Source organism: Camelus ferus, chromosome 17 (assembly GCF_009834535.1).
Source record: "Camelus ferus isolate YT-003-E chromosome 17, BCGSAC_Cfer_1.0, whole genome shotgun sequence".
Lineage (NCBI taxonomy): Eukaryota > Metazoa > Chordata > Mammalia > Artiodactyla > Camelidae > Camelus > Camelus ferus.
This window is the reverse complement of record NC_045712.1, coordinates 9,232,100-9,245,493: the sequence shown is the minus strand read 5'-3', so window position 1 is coordinate 9,245,493 and position 13,394 is coordinate 9,232,100. Positions and strand designations below refer to the sequence as shown.

Genomic DNA, 13,394 nt, shown 5'->3' with positions numbered 1-13,394 from the left:
TATTTATTTAGATCTTTGTGTTAATCCAACTTGTATATAATTTTTAAAAATCTTTATTATTTTATAATCTCCACTTGCTCATTCTAGGATCTGAAACTTCGCAGTTCTGTTACTGCTATCTGTTGCTTATTATGCTGGTGCTCAGTCATGATGCTTTGTTTCCTTACATAGTTGGTTATTTTTTAATGACCTGCTCATTTTCCTAAGTTACTTGAATTCTTTGGATCAAGATGTCTTTCTCAGATTTCTTTTGTTTCTGCCAAGTGCCCAGAGTCATGACCACTACCAGTGTAAGACCTTTTTAAAATAGTTCAAGGAAGATGGGAAAAAAATTCAAATATTCAACAATGAATGAATGGATAAACAAAATATACTAAATCCATACAATGGCGTATCATTCAGCCGTTAAAAGGAATGAAGTACTGATGCTTGCTACAAACTGAATGAACGCTGAAAACGTTACACTAACTGAAATAAATTGAACATGGATGACCACATATTATATGATCCCATTCATATGAAATACCCAGAATAGGCAGATCCATGGAGATGGGAAGCAGGTTAGTAATGGCTAGGGACTGATAAGAGGGGGGAAGGGGGAGTGAATGGGTTTGGGGTTTCCATTTGAGGTGATGAAAATATTTTGGAACTAGATAGTGGTAATAGATACATAATATTGTGACTTGTAGTCACAATATTATTAATGCCACTAATTGTACACTTTCAAATAGTTATAATAGTAAATTTTTATGTTCTATGTTTTTTTTTGTCATAATAATAATAACAAACAGTTCAAGGGGTGAGGACTTTGGGGCAAGAACATTTTTGGACCACCCAGGTATTAATATTTTGTCTGGAATATCCTAGCAAGAAGGGGCTTGTTATAATTTCTCAGAGATTTTTTTTATGTTCCTGCTCTGCTCAGCAGGTAGAGAACTTCACGTAAGACCTTTGGGCTTAGCAGGGATGTGGTGAGTGTACCTTTGATTTGTCCTTACCTAGAGTATGAAGCCTTGCTGGGACCCAGTGGCATGGGTGGAGGCTGTCATCTTAGACATCCTACCCTGGGTGGGCTCGGCTTTGAATTCTCTGCATTCTGTGACATCTCCAAAGTCAGTTAGGTTCTCCTGGCTCTGTAAGGTCTGTGAGGATCCACTTTTCTGGCTTCCCACTGCCACTCAGATACTGCTGTGATAATTCCTTGCTACACAGTCAGCAAGTTCCTGTGACTAAGAAGGTGTTTTAAAATTTATTTCAGTATTTTCAGTTGTTTCTTGCAGAAGGATGGGTCTGAATGATCTCACCCATCTACGTTATTGGGCATCAGGATGTACGAAGACTTTGTTCTGGTGATCCTCTGTTAACGCCGATTGACCGTCTCCACGTCGTACTCTCCTTTTACTCTTCCTGTTCCCACCAGGGGAATTCTTTCAGTCCCTTCACTTCAGTTTCCTGAGAAGTGGAATCCGATTGTCTCACAGGTCATCTTTCCTCTCAGGGCCATGGCATATCTAATTGGCCACCCAGAGACAGCCTGAACCAGGACAGCATCTGCTCTGTCAGTGAGCAGTCAGGGCACTGGTTGCCTTTCCTTTCAAAAGAAAGTGGACAGGGACAGGTAACATGACTGGATATGTTCAGTGGACATTCCAGAGGACTTTGCTAGGCTTTCTTCTGTCTACTGTCTGGATGTAGATGGTGTAGATATTTGCCCACTTTAGAATTGGGCTTAACTAGCCTTAGAGAAGGTGAGTTAATTGTCCAACTTCGCAACATCTGGAAAGAAGAACCAGGCATAAACCCAGGTGCCTGTTTCTTGGAGCCCTTGTTCTCAATGCTGGGCTGTGGCACTTATGTATGAAAGAGGTCTGGAGGAATGAATTGAAGTTCACTACTGGTCAGGAAGAAAGGGGACAGCATTTATTCAGGGAACATTGAAAAGTCCTTTGTCACTCCCCTGTGTGTGTTAGGATTGGGAAAGGAGAACAGAAACCTGAGAGTGTGAAGAGTTACTGAAGTTTAGGATGTTTTTGTCGACTCCTCCAATTTCCATTACAGTTTTGATTATATTTGTATTAGACTTAAAATGAAAAAAATGGGCGTTTTTGTGATTTTAAGGCTTTTCTACTAGGCGATCCCTAATTCAAGTGCAGTATATATCTAGTACCTACATATGAGGTATGTATTTATGTAAATATATATTCAATAATTTTGTAGTGTTTCATGCTTGATACATCTGTTTCATTCAGATCTTATATATTCTTAATAAATCTCTTCCAGTGTTTTCTGCATGTGGCGAACAGACTTTAAATAATTAAATTTCAGTGAGTAACATGGCTTTTCTGAGGTGGCATAAATGACGTTCACTTGGATGGCAGCTGTGTGGTTCTGAGGGCACCAAGTTAGCTCTCGGTTGATTCCAGGGCATTGCTTGTTCATATGAAGGCTGGGTAGCTGGATAGTAACTCTACTCCTGAGAGAGGGGCCCTTCACGACATCTCTGGCCCTTACTCTGTTCCCACAGCATCTGTTCCCAGTGCCCTACAACTGAGGAAATCTTGTGTATTCTCAGGAGTGAGGTGGAAATTTTTGTTTTTACCCACTTACCTTCTCCCAAGTCTCTTAGCTGTGCACGTGAGTCTTTCCCATTGACCTGGAAATTAAGCTTTCAAAATCTCAAAATCCAGCTATAATCCCCTTTGCTCATTCTGATATTTCTGGGTGTGTCATCCCTTCCATGGCACAATAAAATATAGATCATTTAGAAAAGAAAAGAGAGAAGGCCCACACAACAGGAGAAGCTACTAGGGAATGTGGGGGACAGTATCTTTAAAGTATTATTCAGAGCCAGGAAACAACCAGGAAAGAAAATCCAGGAGGCAGATTCCTTAGTGAGCACTTCATTTATTCTTCCACTGCCAGTGAAGATACTCCTGTGATCATAGTCATTATTCTCTTCTAGTACATGAATTGTAAAAAGGCAGATCTATTTCGCATGAACCTTTCCTACATGCAGAAAACGTTGAGTTGCATCCTCTGTGTGCTAACACTTTTGAACAGCAGTTAAGGTTTCCCTCATTTAAACTAACATATCACCTTTTGTAACAGAAGTATAAAAAGAACCCAGCTTCGTGAACTTGCTAAATGGCCCACTCAGCTAAGGACGTGGCAAGCCTTTGTTCAGAACTTAACAAGCACCAACGTAGGTGCTAAAGAGACCTTATTTCTATTTCCCAAAGGAAAACACGTTGTAACTGACTATACTTCAATTTAAAAAAAAAACAAAAAACCTCCTCTCCAAGCTCCTACGGCCAGTGTAAATTGCAGCTAGGATTGGAACTCACGTCCATCTGGCTGGGACCGTGTTCACGTCTCCCCTTCTTGGTGGAGTGTTGTGTTATGGCGCTCTGTAGAGCCTGGAGAGTGGCTTAACCGGATAGGCAGAGAGGAAGTCATCACACACAACCGTTTCATGCCACCTACCACTTCTGCTTTTAGCAACTGTAGTCTAAATGCGGATGCACCTGGCCAGCACAGCTGTGCACATAAGTCGCTTTCTCTTTGGAATCATTCTGCAGAGAAAGGCCCCAGAGATGTCCTGAGGGAGGCAGTATGCGGGCAGTGCCGTTCTAAGCCTGATTCCCTTCACACTTGTTCTGTAGACTGTGAGCAGGTAGAAGAAGGTCTTTGAAGAGTTGGCAACAGGTGGGACACAGCAACCTTCATAAAAAGAATTTCAGAGGAATGGGGCGGGGTGGGTAGGATATGGGATGTAGGTAGTTTGAGAGTGAGAGAGAAGTGAGCTAGTGAAGCTGGAATAGATAGATCACAATAGTAAGTCTCACCCATGTGTTTGAAGACAAAACACATGCGAGAATCAGGCAGTAGCTGGCACAGAATATGCGCTCAATAAATAAAAATTACTGTTATTATTTCATTAGATATTTGAATGAAAAAAAATTACTGTATTCTGGAGAAAAGCCTCATGTATAAGAGTTTATGATTTTACCATTTATATTTTCAATATTTACCAGTATCTTAGATTTTCATATTCAGAACATGTAAGGGTTGCCACATGTTTTGTTAGATGCCTCTTTGGGCATGAAATTAGATTTAAACTCTAATTTCCATGTTTACCTCCTTCATTTCACACCTCCCTCACTGTCTAGTTTTATGTTTTTCAACCTCCAAAACTCTCTTTCCCCTAGGTTTCTTCTTTTGCCTCCTCCCCATTTATTTGCAAGCCCTTCCTAAGAATTCTTTCTTTGTATTGAACTGTTATTTCTCTTCCTGTTACTCTAATTCCTAATTTCAAGCAGGATTTCTGCACACAGGGTAGCTAGTCCATTCGTGTGTTTTTTCATTCAAACAGCGTTCCTGAATGCCTACTGTTGTTTGGGCGCCGCAGTAAGCTTGCTGCTGTCGTGGTGAGGTTGCCCTACCAGGATTTCTGTGGTGTCTCTTCCCCTGTGAGAGAAAATTAGACAGTGACACAGGTAAATAATTAGAAGTGGTGATACATTCTCAAAAGGAAAAATAAAGGGAGCTCTTTCAACACATGTTTGGCAAATCTGAGGATGTTTTCTTGAGGAAGTTTTGGTGACCTCTGGATGAACTCAGAGTACCCATAGGGCCCACCAGATCCTGTGGGAATCATAGTACTCTTGTCGTTTTGACTCCGGGCTTTCTAGATTCTCTTATTCCTTAACTCTTCTGCAACCCCTCAAATCCACCCAAACACCTGTCTTTATGTAGTCATGAATTACCTTCATTTTTTTTTTTAACTGAAATATAGTCACTTACAGTGTATCAATTTCTGGTGTATGGCTCAATGTCCCAGTCATGCATATACATACATATATTCATTTTCATTAAACATTATGACAAGACATTGAATATAGTTCCCTGTGCTATACAGAAGAAATTCGGGTTTTTTTTAAATCTGTTTTTACATTTAGTGGTAACATTTGTAAATCTCAAACTCCCAAATTCATTGAATTCTATTTCTTTACCTTTCCCATGTTTCAGTGGTTATCTATTTTCTTTCCCCCTGCTTAAGATTAATATTCTGCAACCTTTTCTTCTCAACATTCTGTAAACTGTAAGTTACTTTTCTCTGCTTTTATTTCTTTTATTTAAGAAATAATTGTGTCCTGTTTCCCACTCACACCTCATTTCTCCTTATTATTCTTTTCTAGCTCAGTGCATTTACCTGCCAACTGTTTCCCTTTGAATTTTTTTGGCTTCCTTTGTACTTTTACTCCACCCATCAACCAATATAACATATCCTATAGCAGTAAATGTGTCAGATCATGTATAACAGTTAATCCCTTAATTTCCATAAAGGGGGGGAGCTTTGAAAGTATTCTCTGTGATTTTTTCTGCATTTGCCTTTGTGAAAAGAAATCATTTCAATTTGCTACACTGGCTAATAATGATTAATAGAAAAATCAAATCGCCAAATCTAATGAACATGCCTTTTTCCCACACAATCAAAGCTCACATGTAGTTTAAGAGTGTAAAGACTGGCATTAGTGCTCATTGAAGGCACAAAAGTTTTTAACCATCTCAAAGAAAGCATCAGTATTCATTTTTAGCGTGCCGCCTTATGTTTACAACTCTTCTCTCCTGGAATAAATCTTATAGCTGATTATCACAGCTGTTGGCCTTATGCCACAAGCAATTCTGGGAACAGTATTCAATCAGTGTGTAAACTAGTGAAATACCAGGAACCTTTGGAAGACCAAGAAGGGTGATTAGTTATTGAAGAATAAACAATAGTAAAACATTAAGCATACACTCTCAAACAGTGCAGAAAAGAATTTTCCATGAGTTAATATGAATATAGACTTGGTTATATTTTAGGATGTGGGTTCCACCAGATGATTTATATTTTGTTATATTGTTGGAGAACATTTAACCTAGTACAAAGTATGTCATTTAGAGTTTAAAGGCAATAAACACTCCTATTATTCAAGGTAATATGTTTAGAATACCACCATCAACATATACTTTTATTTATAATTTAATAAGAAACTTGATATAGAAAAATAAAAACAGTAATAAATCGGTGGAAGTAAAACCACAGGAGCTGAAAACCTAGAACTGTGAGCATTAACATTAGGTTAAACAGAATGTTAAGATGACATGTTGGATATTTAAATAAAGAAGGAGCCCTCAGTGTATGTGTTATATACATGGACCATATTATCTGACATTCTGGAATATATTCCATTTGGATTTCAGAATATTTTTAATGATAATAAAACTCATAATAGGGAAGATCATTGCACTTAAGGCCTAGGTTCCTATTGTTCTGAAACTTAGATGGGACAGTGGAAACCCTCATATCAGGAGAGGGGAAGGGAGCACTCACCCAACCAGCTATTCAGCCAAATTAACTCAATGGGCGCAGTCAACCTCCTGCCAATGAAAGAATGCATACATTTTTCTATTTTATGACTAATTGCAATCCATTATTTTTATTCTTATTTGCCATTTTGAAAATTATGTTGGCATGCATAGCTTCACATTTAGATTTTCAAAAGGAAGCTGTCATTTTTATTACATATTTCTTGACTGCAGCTCCACTTAAATGACATGTACACATGGAATGGGCCAGGACCAATCTCCTCATTTGTAATCTTTCAAATGTATGTGCAAAGCATCAAACAGTGACTTAGCTTATGACAATCAATTAAAACAAAAAGATGGCAAAAATTAACATCATCCCATTTTCAATTATGTTATTTTTTTAAAGCTTAATTTTCAGGTAGAGATATGTATTCCACACAGGTGTGTGTGCACGTGCTTACACAAAGAAACATATAATGCCTTCATTACTGCCAAAGCAAATATTTTACTAAGTTTTTTCATCAGGGTCCCATTTAGCAAAATAAGATATGTCTTCTTTTAAACTAAAAACATGTCTACAAAACATGAACTATACCAGTACATGACAAAAATCAGGCTGAGATTATTTTAAACTGCCTGTAAATGACCTTGAGTGGCCTATATCATGGGGAGGTTTCTGGGCTACCACACATAATTCTGGAAAAGGTACAAAAGCAATATTTATGTAGAGTAATATTTTAGGAACCAGCATATTAACTCACATTTGCAAAATGGATTTACAGTTAAGACTTTGGAAAATGATTTATGGCTTTGTAAGATTTGGGCGTTGTCTTATTACATGAATTTGTTAATTAATTCCTAAAAGTTCCCATCACCAATTTTTCTTGAATTCAATTATACATGCCAGGTGTATATCAGGTGTTTTAGGGGGAAGGAAATTCAACCAGCATACGTTCCCTTATTGACACATATATAAGAGAGAAATTTGCAGATGTTTTGATGATAGAAAGGTTCACATCATTTGTCCTAAGGCAGTATTCGTAGTCACACTTTGATCAGTTTAACAGTGATAAGACTGTTTTCCCTGCAGAAATTACCACATGACCCCAAAGGACAAGAGGAATATTATGTGAGAAAATTGGAAAACATTCGATTGGCATGTTTCAGCAAGTGGACCAGAATGAATTGTATTCAATCTGATTTCAACTACTTAATGTAATACGTTTAATACCACAGTGTGTCAAGAGAAGTCGGCAGATAAAACCCACATAAATCATAAAAATTGCTTCCCCGCCACAGTATTTATAGACCTTTAATGGTGATATCTTTTCTTTCAAAAGTTGCAGTTGCTTACTTTCCTCACAGTTATTAGCCTTTGCAGGGTGTTTATGATTTCCATACATAATCTTACTTAATTCGCTCAAAACCCAGAGGCAAACATTCGTATCCCCTTTTTACAGAAAGGAAACCAAATGTTCATTTAGGAATTGTGTTTTTTGTTTTTTTTTTTAATCACAAATGGAATACCTCACATAGCTGGGACACAGATTAAAATCATTCAAATAACTATGCTATTGTTCACATTTAAAAGTATTCCATCTGTTACTTTCAGAAAAGTATTTTAATGGGAATTTTAGGATTAATAATTGGAGGAGGAGGAGTAATGATAATAGTAATAAAAAGATAAAATAGCAACCACATTTATTGATCATTTTTCATAAAGTAGTATATGGTTGTGATTTCCATTTTTATAGAGGTAGAGCTGAGCCTTAAGAGAAAAAATACCTTGCACAAGATTTTAAAGCTGGTGAATAGTGGAGCCAAAATTCAAACTTAGAACTTCTGATACCAGGGTCTATAGTCTGAGCAAAGTGAAAGTTAAATATGAATAATAAATAGATGGGCACAGAGGAAGAGTTTGGGGGGGGCAAATATTTTGAAAACTATAGTTTGAAAAGAATTTTCTGTTTTATCACGTTCGACATTAAATTTCTCTTTATGTGCTAATTTTTTTTCTGTGTTCTTTCTCTATTTGAAAAAGTTAGAAAATACTGGAAAATAGAGGACTCCATTACTTTTTTGGTACCCTGATAACTTCCATGGTATTAACTTACTGAGAAGATAATGTAATGACATCTTCCATCTTCTTAGACTGTGAAAAAATTTATTGTCGAATTTTACATTTAAAAATGAAGGTTGGTAGTCTGTGACAACATACTCTCTAATTTCCAAAAATTTCCAAAAACTGGGAGCCAGGCAGAATCCAGAATACTGATGTTCCCCTTTGCCCCATTGTCACTGGTTCAGAAAGTGGAGAGAGATAAGATCACCACTTTTACTTACTGTTCTCAGTTCTGTTTCTGGTCATCACTTGATTTGCCTTTTTGTCACTTTAGATACATACAAGCAATTCTATTTTTTTTTTTTTTTGCAATGAAAATTACTTTAACATGTTTTATTATTTCTGACAGAAAATGCATCCTTCTATTGGGAATATTTATTCAGTTAGTGAATTGCTACCACTGTTGTACTGTGCAAGGTTATTAACTTCTCTGTGTTGAACCAGTATGGACAGACTTACTTAATAACATAAAAGAAGCAATTTTTTAAAAGTTTATTCAGACAGATTTTTCCCTTCTGTTTGTCTGCTAAAGGCAGAACTCTCCACCTTTTTTCCCCAAAAGGTGTACATGTATAGTTTTTGTTGTTTTCTAAGAACAGTTTTGGAGAAAGTATATTACTGTATTTGTAACCTCATATTATTGGAAAACAGGAAAAAATGTTATGCCCTGTAAGTTCAAAGATTTTTTGAAAAATATTTTAAAGTCTTTCTTTAGTTGGAGTTATTTCTTTGGGGGGTGCTTAAAATGCTTATTTCCAAGCATCACTGAAGCTCAGTTTTTCAAATAAAGTCCCAGACAAAGTGAGAAAACAAGGCAGGGGATAGTGAAAGCAGAGCGGCTCTGTGTAAACGCTGGATACAGCTGAACCCGTTCGAAGGCAGCTCCGTGATGACTCTTTCTGCAGTACTGCAGAGTCATTTGATTTCCAAGATACAAAGCTTAAAACTTATTTGTGCAACTCTCCCTTTGTTTCCATCAAATTTCTTAGCTGTTTAGTTTGACTGTGTAGGTATCTTGCCCTAGATCTGCTGTTTGGTTATAAACACCCATCACTGAGGCAAGAATCTTGTAAAACTAAGCATTATCTTGCTGCTCTGAAGTTGATTTTACAAGATAAACGACACTCTTTATGTGGCTAGAGGATTTTAGCCAGTTCTTAAAATGGATGCCGTGTTGTCTAAATATTATTTATCGTACACAGCTTTTACATAGAAGGGCGTTTTATTAAAATCATGTTACTACTAGGATTTTTAAACTTTTCCCTTAGAAGTCTAATTTTCCTGAATTGTATTAGTCTCTGTGATTTTATGAACATACAAAGATCAAAATTATGTTGCCTAATCTTGCTTAAATATTCGTTTACATTGTAGTCAGCCTCCAAATGGCAACACTTAGGAGGTTCAGGCTGCCTTTTGAAGGAGGGAAGGGGTCATTACATTTATTTATTTGTTTGCTTGTTTGTTTGTTTGGTTAGTGAGGGGATTGAACCCAGGACCTTGTGCATGCTAAGCACGCCCTCTACCCCTGAGCTGTGCCTTCTCCCCTCTAGGCTGTCTTAAATACATGAATTGTCAGATTTAAAGCTTGAAAATCCTAGTAATGCTTTCTATTTCCTCTTGTTAAATGCTTTTATTAGGAATGGGTTGCTTAAGAAAGTTCAAATGATAATAATTAAATTAACTATGAATTTTAAAGATTTGTTTAATATCTTGCCTCAGAAATGAGTATTTGAAAATTTTGTATTTGCATATGGCTAGAGCATGGAGGAACAGCTATCTTGTTACGCTGGAGTTTACCTAAATCCCAGCGTAAAACCCTTTCTGTGAAAACTGAAGCACTTTTTATCTCACTGAGCATGAAATTATTTCATAGTTATTTGTTGTTGTTATTTTTTTCTTTTTTTGTCTCTTCTTTAAATATAGCAAAATGGTAGGAGTGGAGTCTGAACTCATTTTCAGGGTCATAGAAAGAATGCAGATATTTGGACGTGAAGGATGCAGTGTTGCATATTCCTAATGAAAGATGACATAATAATGTTGGACATTATACTGACTAAGTGCTTTTACAAAAGCCCTGATCAGAAACCACCATTCCCTTGCACTCAGTAGCTGCTCAGTTATATTTTTTTGTATGAGTTATAAAAGAATGAATGTGGTTTTAGGACAGGTAAGATTCTGAAAATACATAAGCATGAATTTAGTGAAAGACGTGTGAGGATTAGGAAGTGTTCAATGCTTAATCCAGTTCTAGGGTTCAGAGTATAAAATGCGTTAGTATTGTTTGTCATATCATTTAGGGATGACCATACTTACTTAGCACATAAGTCTGGGGCAGAATCGTTCCGTAGGAGTCATAAAATTCAATTTTTTTATTGAAGTGTCTTTTTCTACAGTATTTGTGATAATGGTGACTTTGACCAACCAGTCCAAGATTAGCAGTTTAGAGATGCCTGAAGTAAGCTGTCCCCCTCTCCCAGATCATGGTCTTTAAAGTCCATCAACAGTTCTTCTCCTCTTGCATCTCACTTATTATTTAAAGGGAAAATCTGGTTCTTCTGAATGTTTTCATTCCTAGTGAGGGATTTGACTTACCGTATCACTGCACCTTCTATGAGAATATTGACTTATCAAAATTAAAGGTGAACCCTTGGCTCTCTCTAGTTTAACACTGTCATAAAGGTAGGGATTAGAACAGGCGCTCCCACATTGTGCCACTGGCGCTCAGCCCAGTAATTGGCAGATGTGGGGACGTTGAAAAGAACCAACAACACATTTGTCAGACTTAATAATACAAAGGGAAGGAGAAAAACAGAGAAAACCAGAAAGCTGAATATTTGAGTATTTAAATTTTATAGTTGGATGAAAGCGGAGAGGATTGTTATCTTCTCTTGGTATGTGAGTTCAGACTCTTTCTGGAGCATCCATAGTTGATTGGAGAACTTCAAACTTGAGCACAGACAAAAGGAGAGTGACCAAAATGGTGAGGATCTTTGAAAGCATCTGATTTGAAGCTGTTGGGATGTTTAGCTTGAAGGACTGTAGGAATTTGAAAGGTGTCTTTAGATAACAACCTGCATTACAAAACTGGCATTCTAAAAGTGTGCTCAGACACTCTTATTAGCCTTACTTCACAGGTGAGAAAGCTGCCAGCAAGAGAGGTTAAGTAACTTGCAGAAGGTCACACAGATAGCACTAGACTACCTTTTCCTTCCTTCTGGAATAGCACCTTCGAGGAATGGATACTCCAAGTTACTGAGAAGCAATTTTCACTCAATGAGGAAATGGCATTAACTATGATCAATGCCACAGCTTGGCTTTGCTCCATTCATCTGCCTTGTGGTCTTTCTCTCAAGCCTCACCTACTGAACATCACCTTCATTTTACTTTGTCTTTGACCTTGTCACTCACACACAAGTTCTTCTCAGTAAGTATTTTTGAAAATGCTCATGTTTTTGTTGCCTTACATATTTAGAGTTTATTTTAAAGGCGTATTATTTTGAATAGGACTATATATTAATTTTATGCATATAAATAGCCTTTGCACGTACAGCCGTGACACCCTGCATCCTGTTTTGAGAGGATGACTTAATGCATGAAGTAGGACAGAAGAGAATTTCACTGTGTAATGAAGGCAGCTTTGTTCTGTTTAGAGAAGTTAGGAGGCTCTAAGTAGTTCAGAGCTTCACCAGAACCAGTTCTTGAATCACCAGTAAGTTACTTTTGCCCCCAGAAAAGACCACATTTAGTCAATCCAGGTAAATGCCTATTTCTTCCATTGCCATGGCTGAAGAAAAAAAAAAAAAGAGAGAGAGAGAAAGGAAAATAATAGCCGTTCTGCTTCAGAGAACGTTAATTATTTATCCCGATACAAACATAATTACCTGGCAGTTCATGGAAAACAAAAACGAGGCATTAGAGAGAATGAAATAATTAAAATATATTGATAATGAGCACGCTGCTGTATTGACCCAACGATGGTTAAGATATCAGAGATGCGTGCTTCAAAAGGGTATTATTTTGTAATTAAAAAGAAGTGTAGAAAAAGAAACTGAAGACATGATAATTATACAGTGCATTCGGTGTGGTTGTCAGTGGAAATGCCATTTAAGGAAAATAATACCCTGTGAAGAAAAAAAGTTAACAGAAGAAAAAACTGAAAAGTAACTTACTGTTGATACAGACAGGATCAATTATACATGTCTGGAAGGCAATAGTTATTTGTGATAGATTTTTAAGTACTAGGCACTAGAAATTTTAGTTTCGTGATCAACATCTTGTTTTCATTGGAGCTGGAAGGTTAATCGTTTCCCACGTTTATCATCACCTCCCTTCTCTAACCAGATATTCTTCTATGAAAAATGTGTTCTCTCTCATGATCAGAAAGTACATTTTTCCTTAGTTCTTGAATTTGATCTTATTTGAGGGTATGATGTTCCCTCATTAGTAGTAGATAAATCATTGCCCTCAACAAGCTGAGGGACATAAAACTCTTTATATTTTTAAGGAGGCAAATGCTTGATTTGATCAACCCAGTGAGGAAGTCAGTCAGAGCCACTCTTGGCATCTGACAGAGCAAAAATTCTTTCATTCTTCCAGCTTTCTTCCAGCTGAGTGGGCATCTTCTTTGTGGAAAGCAGTTGGTACAAATTCAGAAAGAATGAATGATTTGGGCCAACCTGTGTCTAGTCCTTTTGGTGATTTTGATATTAAGCCAAATATTTTTATTGAGGAAAAATATTAAGAATTATAAGCAGCTAGCCACATGTGCTGACAGTACTAACTGGTTCTTTGGCACTTACGTTATAATGGTTAGAAACTTGATTAGAACACTCCAGAAATTCGGTAATAATTTTGCACAGTTTGATATTCATATTTACCACTGACTTTACATCAAGGCTCAGTATAGAGAAAACCTTTC

The 13,394-nt window shown here is 37.0% G+C and overlaps 1 long non-coding RNA gene across 5 annotated transcripts in view; it reads left to right on the top strand.

The window, feature by feature from the left end:
- Positions 1–13,394, top strand: part of LOC106729852 — a 659,616-nt gene that overhangs the window by 385,430 nt on the left and 260,792 nt on the right. The window lies entirely within an intron of this gene.